The sequence below is a fragment of the Nylanderia fulva genome, unplaced genomic scaffold (assembly GCF_048542155.1).
Source record: "Nylanderia fulva isolate GAGA-0341 unplaced genomic scaffold, ASM4854215v1 Scaffold550, whole genome shotgun sequence".
Classification (NCBI taxonomy): Eukaryota; Metazoa; Arthropoda; class Insecta; order Hymenoptera; family Formicidae; genus Nylanderia; species Nylanderia fulva.
The window spans coordinates 23335-32484 of NW_028190644.1; the positions used below are offsets into that span (position 1 = coordinate 23335).

General features: G+C 32.0%; 1 long non-coding RNA gene and 1 pseudogene across 2 annotated transcripts; both read left to right on the plus strand.

The window, feature by feature from the left end:
- The first annotated feature begins 227 nt into the window (after window positions 1-227).
- Window positions 228-8689, plus strand: LOC146721090 (uncharacterized). Of its 2 annotated transcripts, XR_014925802.1 has the most exons (5): window positions 228-528; window positions 2866-2948; window positions 3015-3146; window positions 7658-7873; window positions 8552-8689. It is a non-coding gene; the product is annotated as an uncharacterized LOC146721090 (long non-coding RNA). The 2 variants fall into 2 exon arrangements; XR_014925801.1 differs by lacking the exon at window positions 7658-7873.
- On the plus strand, window positions 4731-6340 carry LOC146721091 (uncharacterized; annotated as a pseudogene).
- Window positions 8690-9150: the final 461 nt, after the last annotated feature.

A 9150-nucleotide genomic window follows, 5' to 3' on the forward strand; every position in this document is an offset into this window, starting at 1 on the left:
TATTATTACGAACTGACACAAAGCAGCCGATAACAAAACTGTAATTTTTGATTTTTATATGATTTATATATGCAAACATAGCTAGCGCGGTCCGTTTTTATAAGTACTTTAATCGTGGAAAAGGATTTATTGATCAGTATAGTCAATAAAAAGTTTTATGAAAAAAATAAATATTCTCGCATTCGGTCGGTAAAAACATCATTTAGGATCCCCTTAATTTACGCAATATACATAAGATACTGAGAATATCTTTATAATATCTCTTGCAATATATTATTTTTCGTATATTCTTAGAATATATTTTAATATCTCTTACAGTATATTATTATTAGTATATTCGCGTATATTTTCAAGATATACTTTTGAATTACGCAGAATATTCGTTACAGGATGTCGTATGGAGCCATTTAAGTGCAGAGCGTTTTGGCGCGTAAACGTACACGCCACGCGGTTTGTGATAGTGTTTTTTCTATGATAGTGGGTTACCGGTCTTTTTCCTGTGATATCTTGTCGCATGACGGTGTGAAAGTAAGTCTGTATATTTTTATATAATTTTTTGTAAATATAAATCCTTTTCATTTCTTTCAAAATTTATCTTATTTTGTGTCAAATATATTATATATTTCACTAAATATATTATTATAAAATTCACTATAAAATATGTTTTACAACTGCAAGTTAACTTTAAAATTAATAATCGGACAGGCCCGATTGCAACAATACATTTTCTTTTGGAACAAAAATATGTATACCTATATCTTATTTATGTTTCTTTCTAAATAAAGAAATACATATTTTGGTTTTAAGCAAGACTTAAAGCCAAAATAATGTTGGTGCAATCGACCCTTAAACTTCAGATTTGTTTTATCGTGAACTTACATTTTACATTTTATATACTTTATTTTTAGTCTAATCTATTTTATTTCTCATTGCATTCCTGTTTCTTAATATGCATGCATATTATTTTGGTACATTTATTCTAATATTAGCCTTTTTGTATATTGATGATGATGTACCAAAATACAGGGTTTGTCCGGAAAGTAATGCGTCGCATTTTTTTGTGACGCGACTATACATCGCAGAGCGATGGGACCGGTTGGGGAGGAAGGGGGGTACCCTTAGCTTTCCAACGGTAGGTCGCTCAATTGTTTCCATGCGCTTGGAGGGTTAGGACGGCTTATTCTGTGAACCTCTGCTTAGTGGTCGCGTCGAACTTGTGATGGAGAGAACGATAGAGCAACGCTATGCGATAAAGTTTTGCGTGAAGCTGGACAAGACGCCGCTGGAAACTTTTGAAATGCTCAAGAAAGTTTTCGGGGACGATTGCCTTTCCAAATCGCAGTCAAACAGATGGCACAAGATGTTTAGAGAAGGTCGGAAGGAGGTCGCCGACGAGGCCCGCGCAGGACGCCCGTCAACATCGCGAACGGACGACAATGTGACTCGTGTGCGCCAATTATTGAATTCAGACCGTCGAATGAATGTTCGCTTAATGTCGGAATTATTGAACTTGCCGAAAACGATTGTTCACGAGATTGTATCGGAAGACTTGGCCATGCGGAAGATTTGCGCAAAACTTGTGCCCAGAGTGTTGACCGATGCGCAAAAGCAACACCGAGTGGAAGTTTGTGAAGAACTCAAGCAACTCTGTGCAGATAATCCCAATTTCCTGAACAACGTTATCACTGGGGATGAGTCATGGGTCTTTCAGTACGATCCGGAGTCAAAGAGGCAGAGTGCGGAATGGCACACGACGTCGTCGCCGCGCCAGAAGAAGGCTCGCATGAGCAAGTCCCGGGTGAAGTCAATGCTCATTGTTTTTTTTTATGCAAAGGGGATAGTGCACCATGAATTCGTACCCCCCGGCCAGACTGTCAACGCTCAATTTTACAAGGAAGTGCTTCAGAGACTGAATCACAGGATCGCCCGCGTCCGAAAGGAGATCCGCGCTTCATGGAAACTCCATCACGACAACGCGCCGGCTCACACCGCCTTTGTTATTACGGCCTACCTGACCCGGATCGGTGTGGCAACGGTGCCGCAGCCGCCCTACAGTCCCGACTTGGCCCCGGCGGACTTTTTTTTATTTCCTCGGCTGAAAAGGGAGCTCAAAGGACAACAGCTCGAGTCGGTTGACAACGTACAAGCTACTTCGACGGCCTCCCTGAACAGCATCCCAGTCAAGGAGTTCCAGAAATCTTATGACGCATGGAAATCGCGTTGGCAAAAATGTATTGACGCAGAAGGGTCATACTTCGAACAATTTTAAGTTGTTTTACCTATGCGATCAATAAATTCTTTTTTAAAAAAATGCGACGCATTACTTTCCGGACAAACCCTGTATGTCTTTGATGCATTTATCAAAGTATTGTTGCACCCCCGTGTTACGCCCCTGGATCTACATCTTTGTATCAAGTGATACTTTTCGCGGGATCAACTCTTTACGCCTCCGGGAGATCGTCGTCAAGGGAGTTGTTGTTAAACAACTAAGGGTCTTCTTCTGTTTTCGGGAGACAAGACAGATTTGGTCTAGCGGTCGCATCGTGTGGACGTTTTCCGAGACCGGAGCTTCTTTGCATTACGAATGCACTATTTGTTATATTTCATTGGTTTCGTGTATTGGATCCTCATATTAAAGTTCATTTCCCTATTACGCAAGTGTCTTTATTTCGCGCGCGAGTGAGAGTGACTGTGTGTGAGTGACTGAGCGAGAGGCGTCCCGAGGACGCAACAGTATAATACAATTAAACAATAGAGGAAGCTAATATATAATAAAGTAAAATGTGATAAAAATAATAGAAATCATATATATTGTATATGTGTATATTCATATAATTCTTTTTCTTAGTTTTAATTTTGTTACAGCGTTGCAAGAAAATATTATCGCAGCTTTATATTCATATACACAACAGTAGTGTGTTTTCTACAGTAGTGCGACAAAGAAATAGGTATTATATTTTATAATTTATAATTATAGTTTCTTTTTCTTATTTGTAATTTTTATTTTGTTACAGCATTGTCACAAAAGAAATATTGAGACTAATATATTGGGGATCGCTTTATTTATCTGCATTATTTTAAAAAAGTCTGCAGCATTCTAGAAAAGTTTGTTCTCTACGCATAGCTCGTGGAACACACAGTAAGAAGTAAGTATAATCATATTTCTTTCTTTTTTTTTACTTTGATTTATTTTTCATGATTATTATATATTTGTATTTTGGCACGCCTTTGATCGTATTTCAATATCAACGTAGCACATATGTAGAATGTTCGATTTAGATATGAAATTATTTTCATTATTATATTATATTTATAAACCTTTGAAATCTCATTAAATCTAAACATTACCAAATTTCTTAATTGATTTAAATATGTAGAATATGTATATACATACAAATATATAATTTTATGCCGATTTAGAAATATCTCTCTTATAAAGAGAGAGATTTAATGATTTAAAAAGTATAAATTAACAAAATATTTTATGTGTCTCCAGTATTCTACATTTGTATTGCACATATTAAGTCGACATACAATTTTATACATACTTCAATTGAAAAAACATTATATGTATATATTAATTGGTTAAAATCATATTGATATTTAGAGTAAGTAAATAGTTAATCATTTGATTAAGTATACAGGATATTTGATTTTACATTATGCAGCCGATTATCTTGAAAATAAAAGATTTTCAGGAAAAATATTTCGAACAAAACTTTTGTAACTTCGAAGAAGACATAAGATGGTGTCATTGGTTTGTCTTGGATAATGATTTGAAGGTCATCCTCAATTTCTTAATAGAACATTTTTTCATATTTCTCTTTTGTTGTATGGTTGTATGGTTTCAAGGGGGACATGAGATGGTGTCATTGATTTGACCTTGAATAGCCATATTTCATATTCTTGTAGCCCATCTCGAAAACACTATGTAACGGCTTAATGCAAATTCATCATTTTTTTAAAAACAACTACATGTTTTTTTTACATCAATTAGTCTCCTTATTCTATGCATTAAAGTATTAAGGTAAGATTTTCGAAAACTGAATGGTTTATACAATATTTTGTAATTTATGTAAAAAAGTTAGAATTAGAAGCTTTATAACTCGAAAAGTTAATAAAAAAGTATTTTATTTTAGTATTTTGGAAAGCTCTCGAGATAGGCTACAAGAATATGCAAAGAAAAATAGTGTTCCATTTGGGATATTAAATGTGATCTTCATGTAACCTTCAAACAACTATGCAAAGTCAAATAACACCATCTTATGTTTCCCTTAAAGTTATAAAACTTTTGTATAAAACATTTTTCCCAAAAATATTTTATTTTTAAGTTAATCGATTATATAATTTAAAATTTAACACCCTGTATATTATTTACATATACTTTTATCTTTGTAATAATCTTTGTAATAACGCAATATCAATAATGTGATATATATAATAATGAAACATAATATTGAATAATCAAATAATATTATTAAAAATTAAATAAGATAAAGTAATTAATTTAAACAACAAAATGAAATGATAATTAAGCTAATAATCTATTTAACAATTAACATTTAGAATCTATTTTAACAGAAATAAATCGCAAACGGTCGAGAAAAGATATTTTTTATATATCAAAACGACATCTCAATAGAGTAGCTACAAAAGAATTAGAACTTATAAGTGATAATTTGCTAAGTACGACTGCGATATCTTTATCTTCATCACATAGTGATGATTATATGTGCTCAAAATATTTGGAAAATAAGTCCACATTTAAATCAGATACAATAAATAAATGTAATAAGATAATTCCATCTAAAAATGATACTAATAGTTGGAAGAAGAATAATATATCTAGAAATGACGAATGTCATAGACAATTAAACAAATATGAATCAAAATCATCACAAGCTTCTGGTACTTCTACTACAGCTTGTGTGACCTTTGTAAATACAAATACAACAGACAGCAAAAATATAAATACAATAGACATTTTTAACAATGATCTTGCTGCCTGGGCCGTAGAGCATCAGATATCACATACTGCTTTTAATGCATTACTTAAAAGATTAAGACAACATTCTTGTTTTTCGAAATTACAAACTGATGCACGATCACTTCTAAAAACGCCAAAAAAACAAGAGATACGTATAGTAAACCCAGGAATATATTACCATTTTGGGTTACTTAATTCTGTATTTAATATATTGACATCCACGAAAAATGATATTAATTGTGTAAAAGTTATTATAAATATTAAAGAGTTACCACTAGCGAAATCATCAACACAACAATTTGGCCCTTATTAGGTTCGGTTGTTCCATAGGATAATGTTTTTATAATTGGAATTTATTATGGAGATGAAAAACCAGCCAATGTCAACGATTTTTTAAAAGATTTTGTTAATAAGGCTAAAGAAATGTGTGAAGATGGAATTTACTTTAATGGTCGTAACGTACAATGTAGAATTGAAGCTTTAGTATGTGACACACCAGCAAAAGCATTCGTTCTCTGCGTGAAAGGACATGCGGGATATTCCAGTTGTACCAAGTGCACAATGGAAAGAGATTATATAAGAGGGCGATTATGTTTTCCAGAGACAAATGCACCACTTAGATCAGATAGTGATTTTATACAGAAAATTGATGATAGTTATCACAAGCCTGATATTACATGCAGCTTATTAGAAATACCTCATTTCAAGCCTGTCACAAATGTCCCGTTGGATTACATGCACTTGGTATGTTTAGGAATTATGCGTAAATTAATGTACCTATGGCTTCATGGAGAGTTACATTATTGACTACCACATAAAGCCGTTGAAGATATATCTGTACGTTTGGTAACACAATTAAAACCATCAATACCAATAGAATTCGCAAGAAAACCACAAAAGCTAGATTATATAATATTATGGAAAGCTACGGAATACAGATTAATATTATTATATACAGGTTCAGCAGCATTCAAATCAATATTAAAGAAAAAGATATAGTATATTAATTTTCTAACATTACACGTGATTATCAGAATCTTGTCTTCAAAAGATTTACACAAATATTTAAACTATGCGCAAGATTCGATTTTCTTTTTCATAAAAACATTTGAAGAATTATATGGCGTTCAGAACATATCACATAATGTTCATAATCTCGTGCATCTCGTAGACAATGTTAAAAAATTTGGACCACTTGATAATTTTAGTGCTTTCAAATTTGAAAACCATATGCAAATATTAAAGAAATTAATTAGAAAATCAGAAAAACCTTTACAAGTCATACGGAGATGTATTGAAAAAGAAATCAACTCACATACAATATTATCATCAAATAAGAACGTAGATATTTGAGAATCGCCAGAGAGAATTTAAAAAAGGTAAAAATCTTCTCTCGACCGTACTGGCAAATATTATCTATTCAATTACAACGTTTCGACCCTTTTTTGAGTCCTTATCAAGTGATCTAGATATACATAGACCGAGATTAGTACATTAAAAAAAATAAAATTACTTCACTTAACAATATTACAAAATAATAAAAAGAAGCAAAACATACTTGTAAAAATAAAAATAAAATTATAATTTTAAGATGTCAAGAACGAACATAGTGTCGGTTTGAAAACACGTCAAGACTCTTAGACGAGTTATTTGAGACTAAACGACCTTTATTATTTTGTCGTAGATATTACTTAGATTATCGGTATCCTTTTGTAAATTAATAGCGTTATTATTTTTCTTAATAAAAAACATTTCAGCGATTTCTCTTTTTCTTACGTGTTTTTCACTATGTAAGATAACAGGTGAAGTCCAGTCAAAATCGTGATCGAATTCAATTTTATGTTTGCTGATAACTGATAAATTACTCGAATGCATTTTGATGTTGCTAAAATATTCCTTTACACGTGTACACAGATGTCTTTTTGTTTGTCCGATGTATGACACGTTGCAATCCCTACAATTAATTTTGTAAACCACTTCAGTTTTTTTATCTGTAGGCAGTCTATCCTTGCCGAGTGTGATCAAATGATTCGGCTTTTTAGGAACATTATGAACAACATTAAATCCGATATTTTTAAAAATTCGATCGATATCGCCTAAGCTATTAACATAAGGTAGTGAAATGAAAAAAGAGAATTATCAACAATATTTTGCTCATTACTCGATTCATTCATGTTTCTGTGTTTTAAAAAATTAATCCTTTTTTTAACCCAACGATCGATTACATGTTTAAGAAAGCAATTATTAAACAAAATTTGTTTCACGATATTAATATTTTCGTCGTGAAATTGGTCATTAGATAAAAGAATTGCGTGATCTACAAGATTAAAGATTGTGTTTATTTTATATTTAATAGGGTGGTTGGAAAAGAAATTTATATATCTGTTCGAACACGTTTCTTTCCTGTACCAATTTGTTACAAGCTTTCCACTTGACCGAGAGATCGTTGTATTCAAAAAATTAAGACATTTTTGGAAAAGAAAGACTTATTCACAGTTCCTTGTTTATCTACAATGCTTGGAATTTATTGTGTACATTTACAATCAGAATTGAAATCATAGCCATTAAAAGATGTAATTAGAAAATATATAAAGTTACCATATCAAGATGACAAATATGCAGTTTTTCCACTCCTCCATGGTTTTATATAATACATTTATTTATATACAGAATGGCACAAGAAAAATTTTATGCCGTTGTTGAATTTGAGGATGAGCTTCAAATCGTTCCAAATCGTTCCAAATAATTGGTTGAATTCGAATTTAAACAAAGCTGTTTGGCCAAATTTCACTAACAACAAACGTTACTATAAGGCTGTGAAATCTATGGAAAACCCAGAACCTACATGGATAGAACATCCAATTCGGAAAATATATGCAAAAGACAGTAAGCAATCATTATATTCTTTTTTTTAATATATATGCAATGATTTTAAAATATATGTATATAATTTCTTGCATACAACATGTGGAGAGAAAGAGAAAGAGAGAGAGAGAGAGTTGCCATCATTCAGAACGCGGTTTTATTGATAGCAATGTATGTAATTAGCATATAGTTCACGTTAACATTTATATTATAAAACTTCAAAACTATAAAATACTCTTATTTATTGATAAAAAGCGCGTTTTGAATATGCACTATAAATATTAAAATATATATAAATATATATAGAGTGTCTCAGAATAACCCTATCAATGCTTAAAGGCGGATTCTTTAACCAATTTGGAGATGATTTTCCTAGCAAAAATGTTGAGAAATCAAGAATTTTCGAGTTATAAGCAATTGAAAAAAACGGATTTTTTACAAACTTTGTGGAGTTAAAAGGTTAACATAATTATATTCTTCAGTCAATTTCAGATGGAGTTTACTTTAATAAAATTTTAATTTAAGGTTCAGTTACAAAGAAACATAATGACAAAAATGGGAACTTTGCAAAAAATGATGACCTTGATCCGTCTTGAAGCATTGATACGATTATACTAAGACACCCTGTATAATATTAATAGATATTTTTAAATAATACAAAGAAGCAATTATTAACAAAATGTATATTATTTTTTTCAGCAAACTATGAATTAGCAAGAAGAAAATTAAAAGATGCTGAAGAACTATCAGATATCAATTCTGGTACTGACAAAGAGAAAGTATTAAAAAAAAAACAAGAAAATATAGAGCTGCTAAGCAATTTGATGAAATTTCTATATTAAATAGTGATGATAAATGCGACAAAAATTCATTTATTTCGCAACTTCCAAAAATGCCTGTTAGGCCTGTACATACCTCTGAAAAAATGAAAAAGGCAAAATTGTCACAGAAAGGTGAAAGCATAAAAAATTATATTAATAGTCAGAAGAATAATATTAAGAAAAAGAATAATATTGAAAAAATTTTAATAATTAATAGTGCATAATTCTAATAATAATAAAATATTAGTTTAAAGCTGCATCCCTCAGGGGCACTACAGACTCATCCCTGTAGTGTACGGGTGTCGCAATCCCGAGGTACCCGAGCTGGAGTGCGTGCGAAGGATGAATGAGGAGTGATGGGCGTGCAGGCCCTAAAAAGGACTTGTCCACTGCACTAGGTGAAGGAAAACACCGAAGATAACACCCGGGGGGGAGGCCCCGTTAGCTGAGTAAGGCAACCTCCTAAGGGGAAGGAAA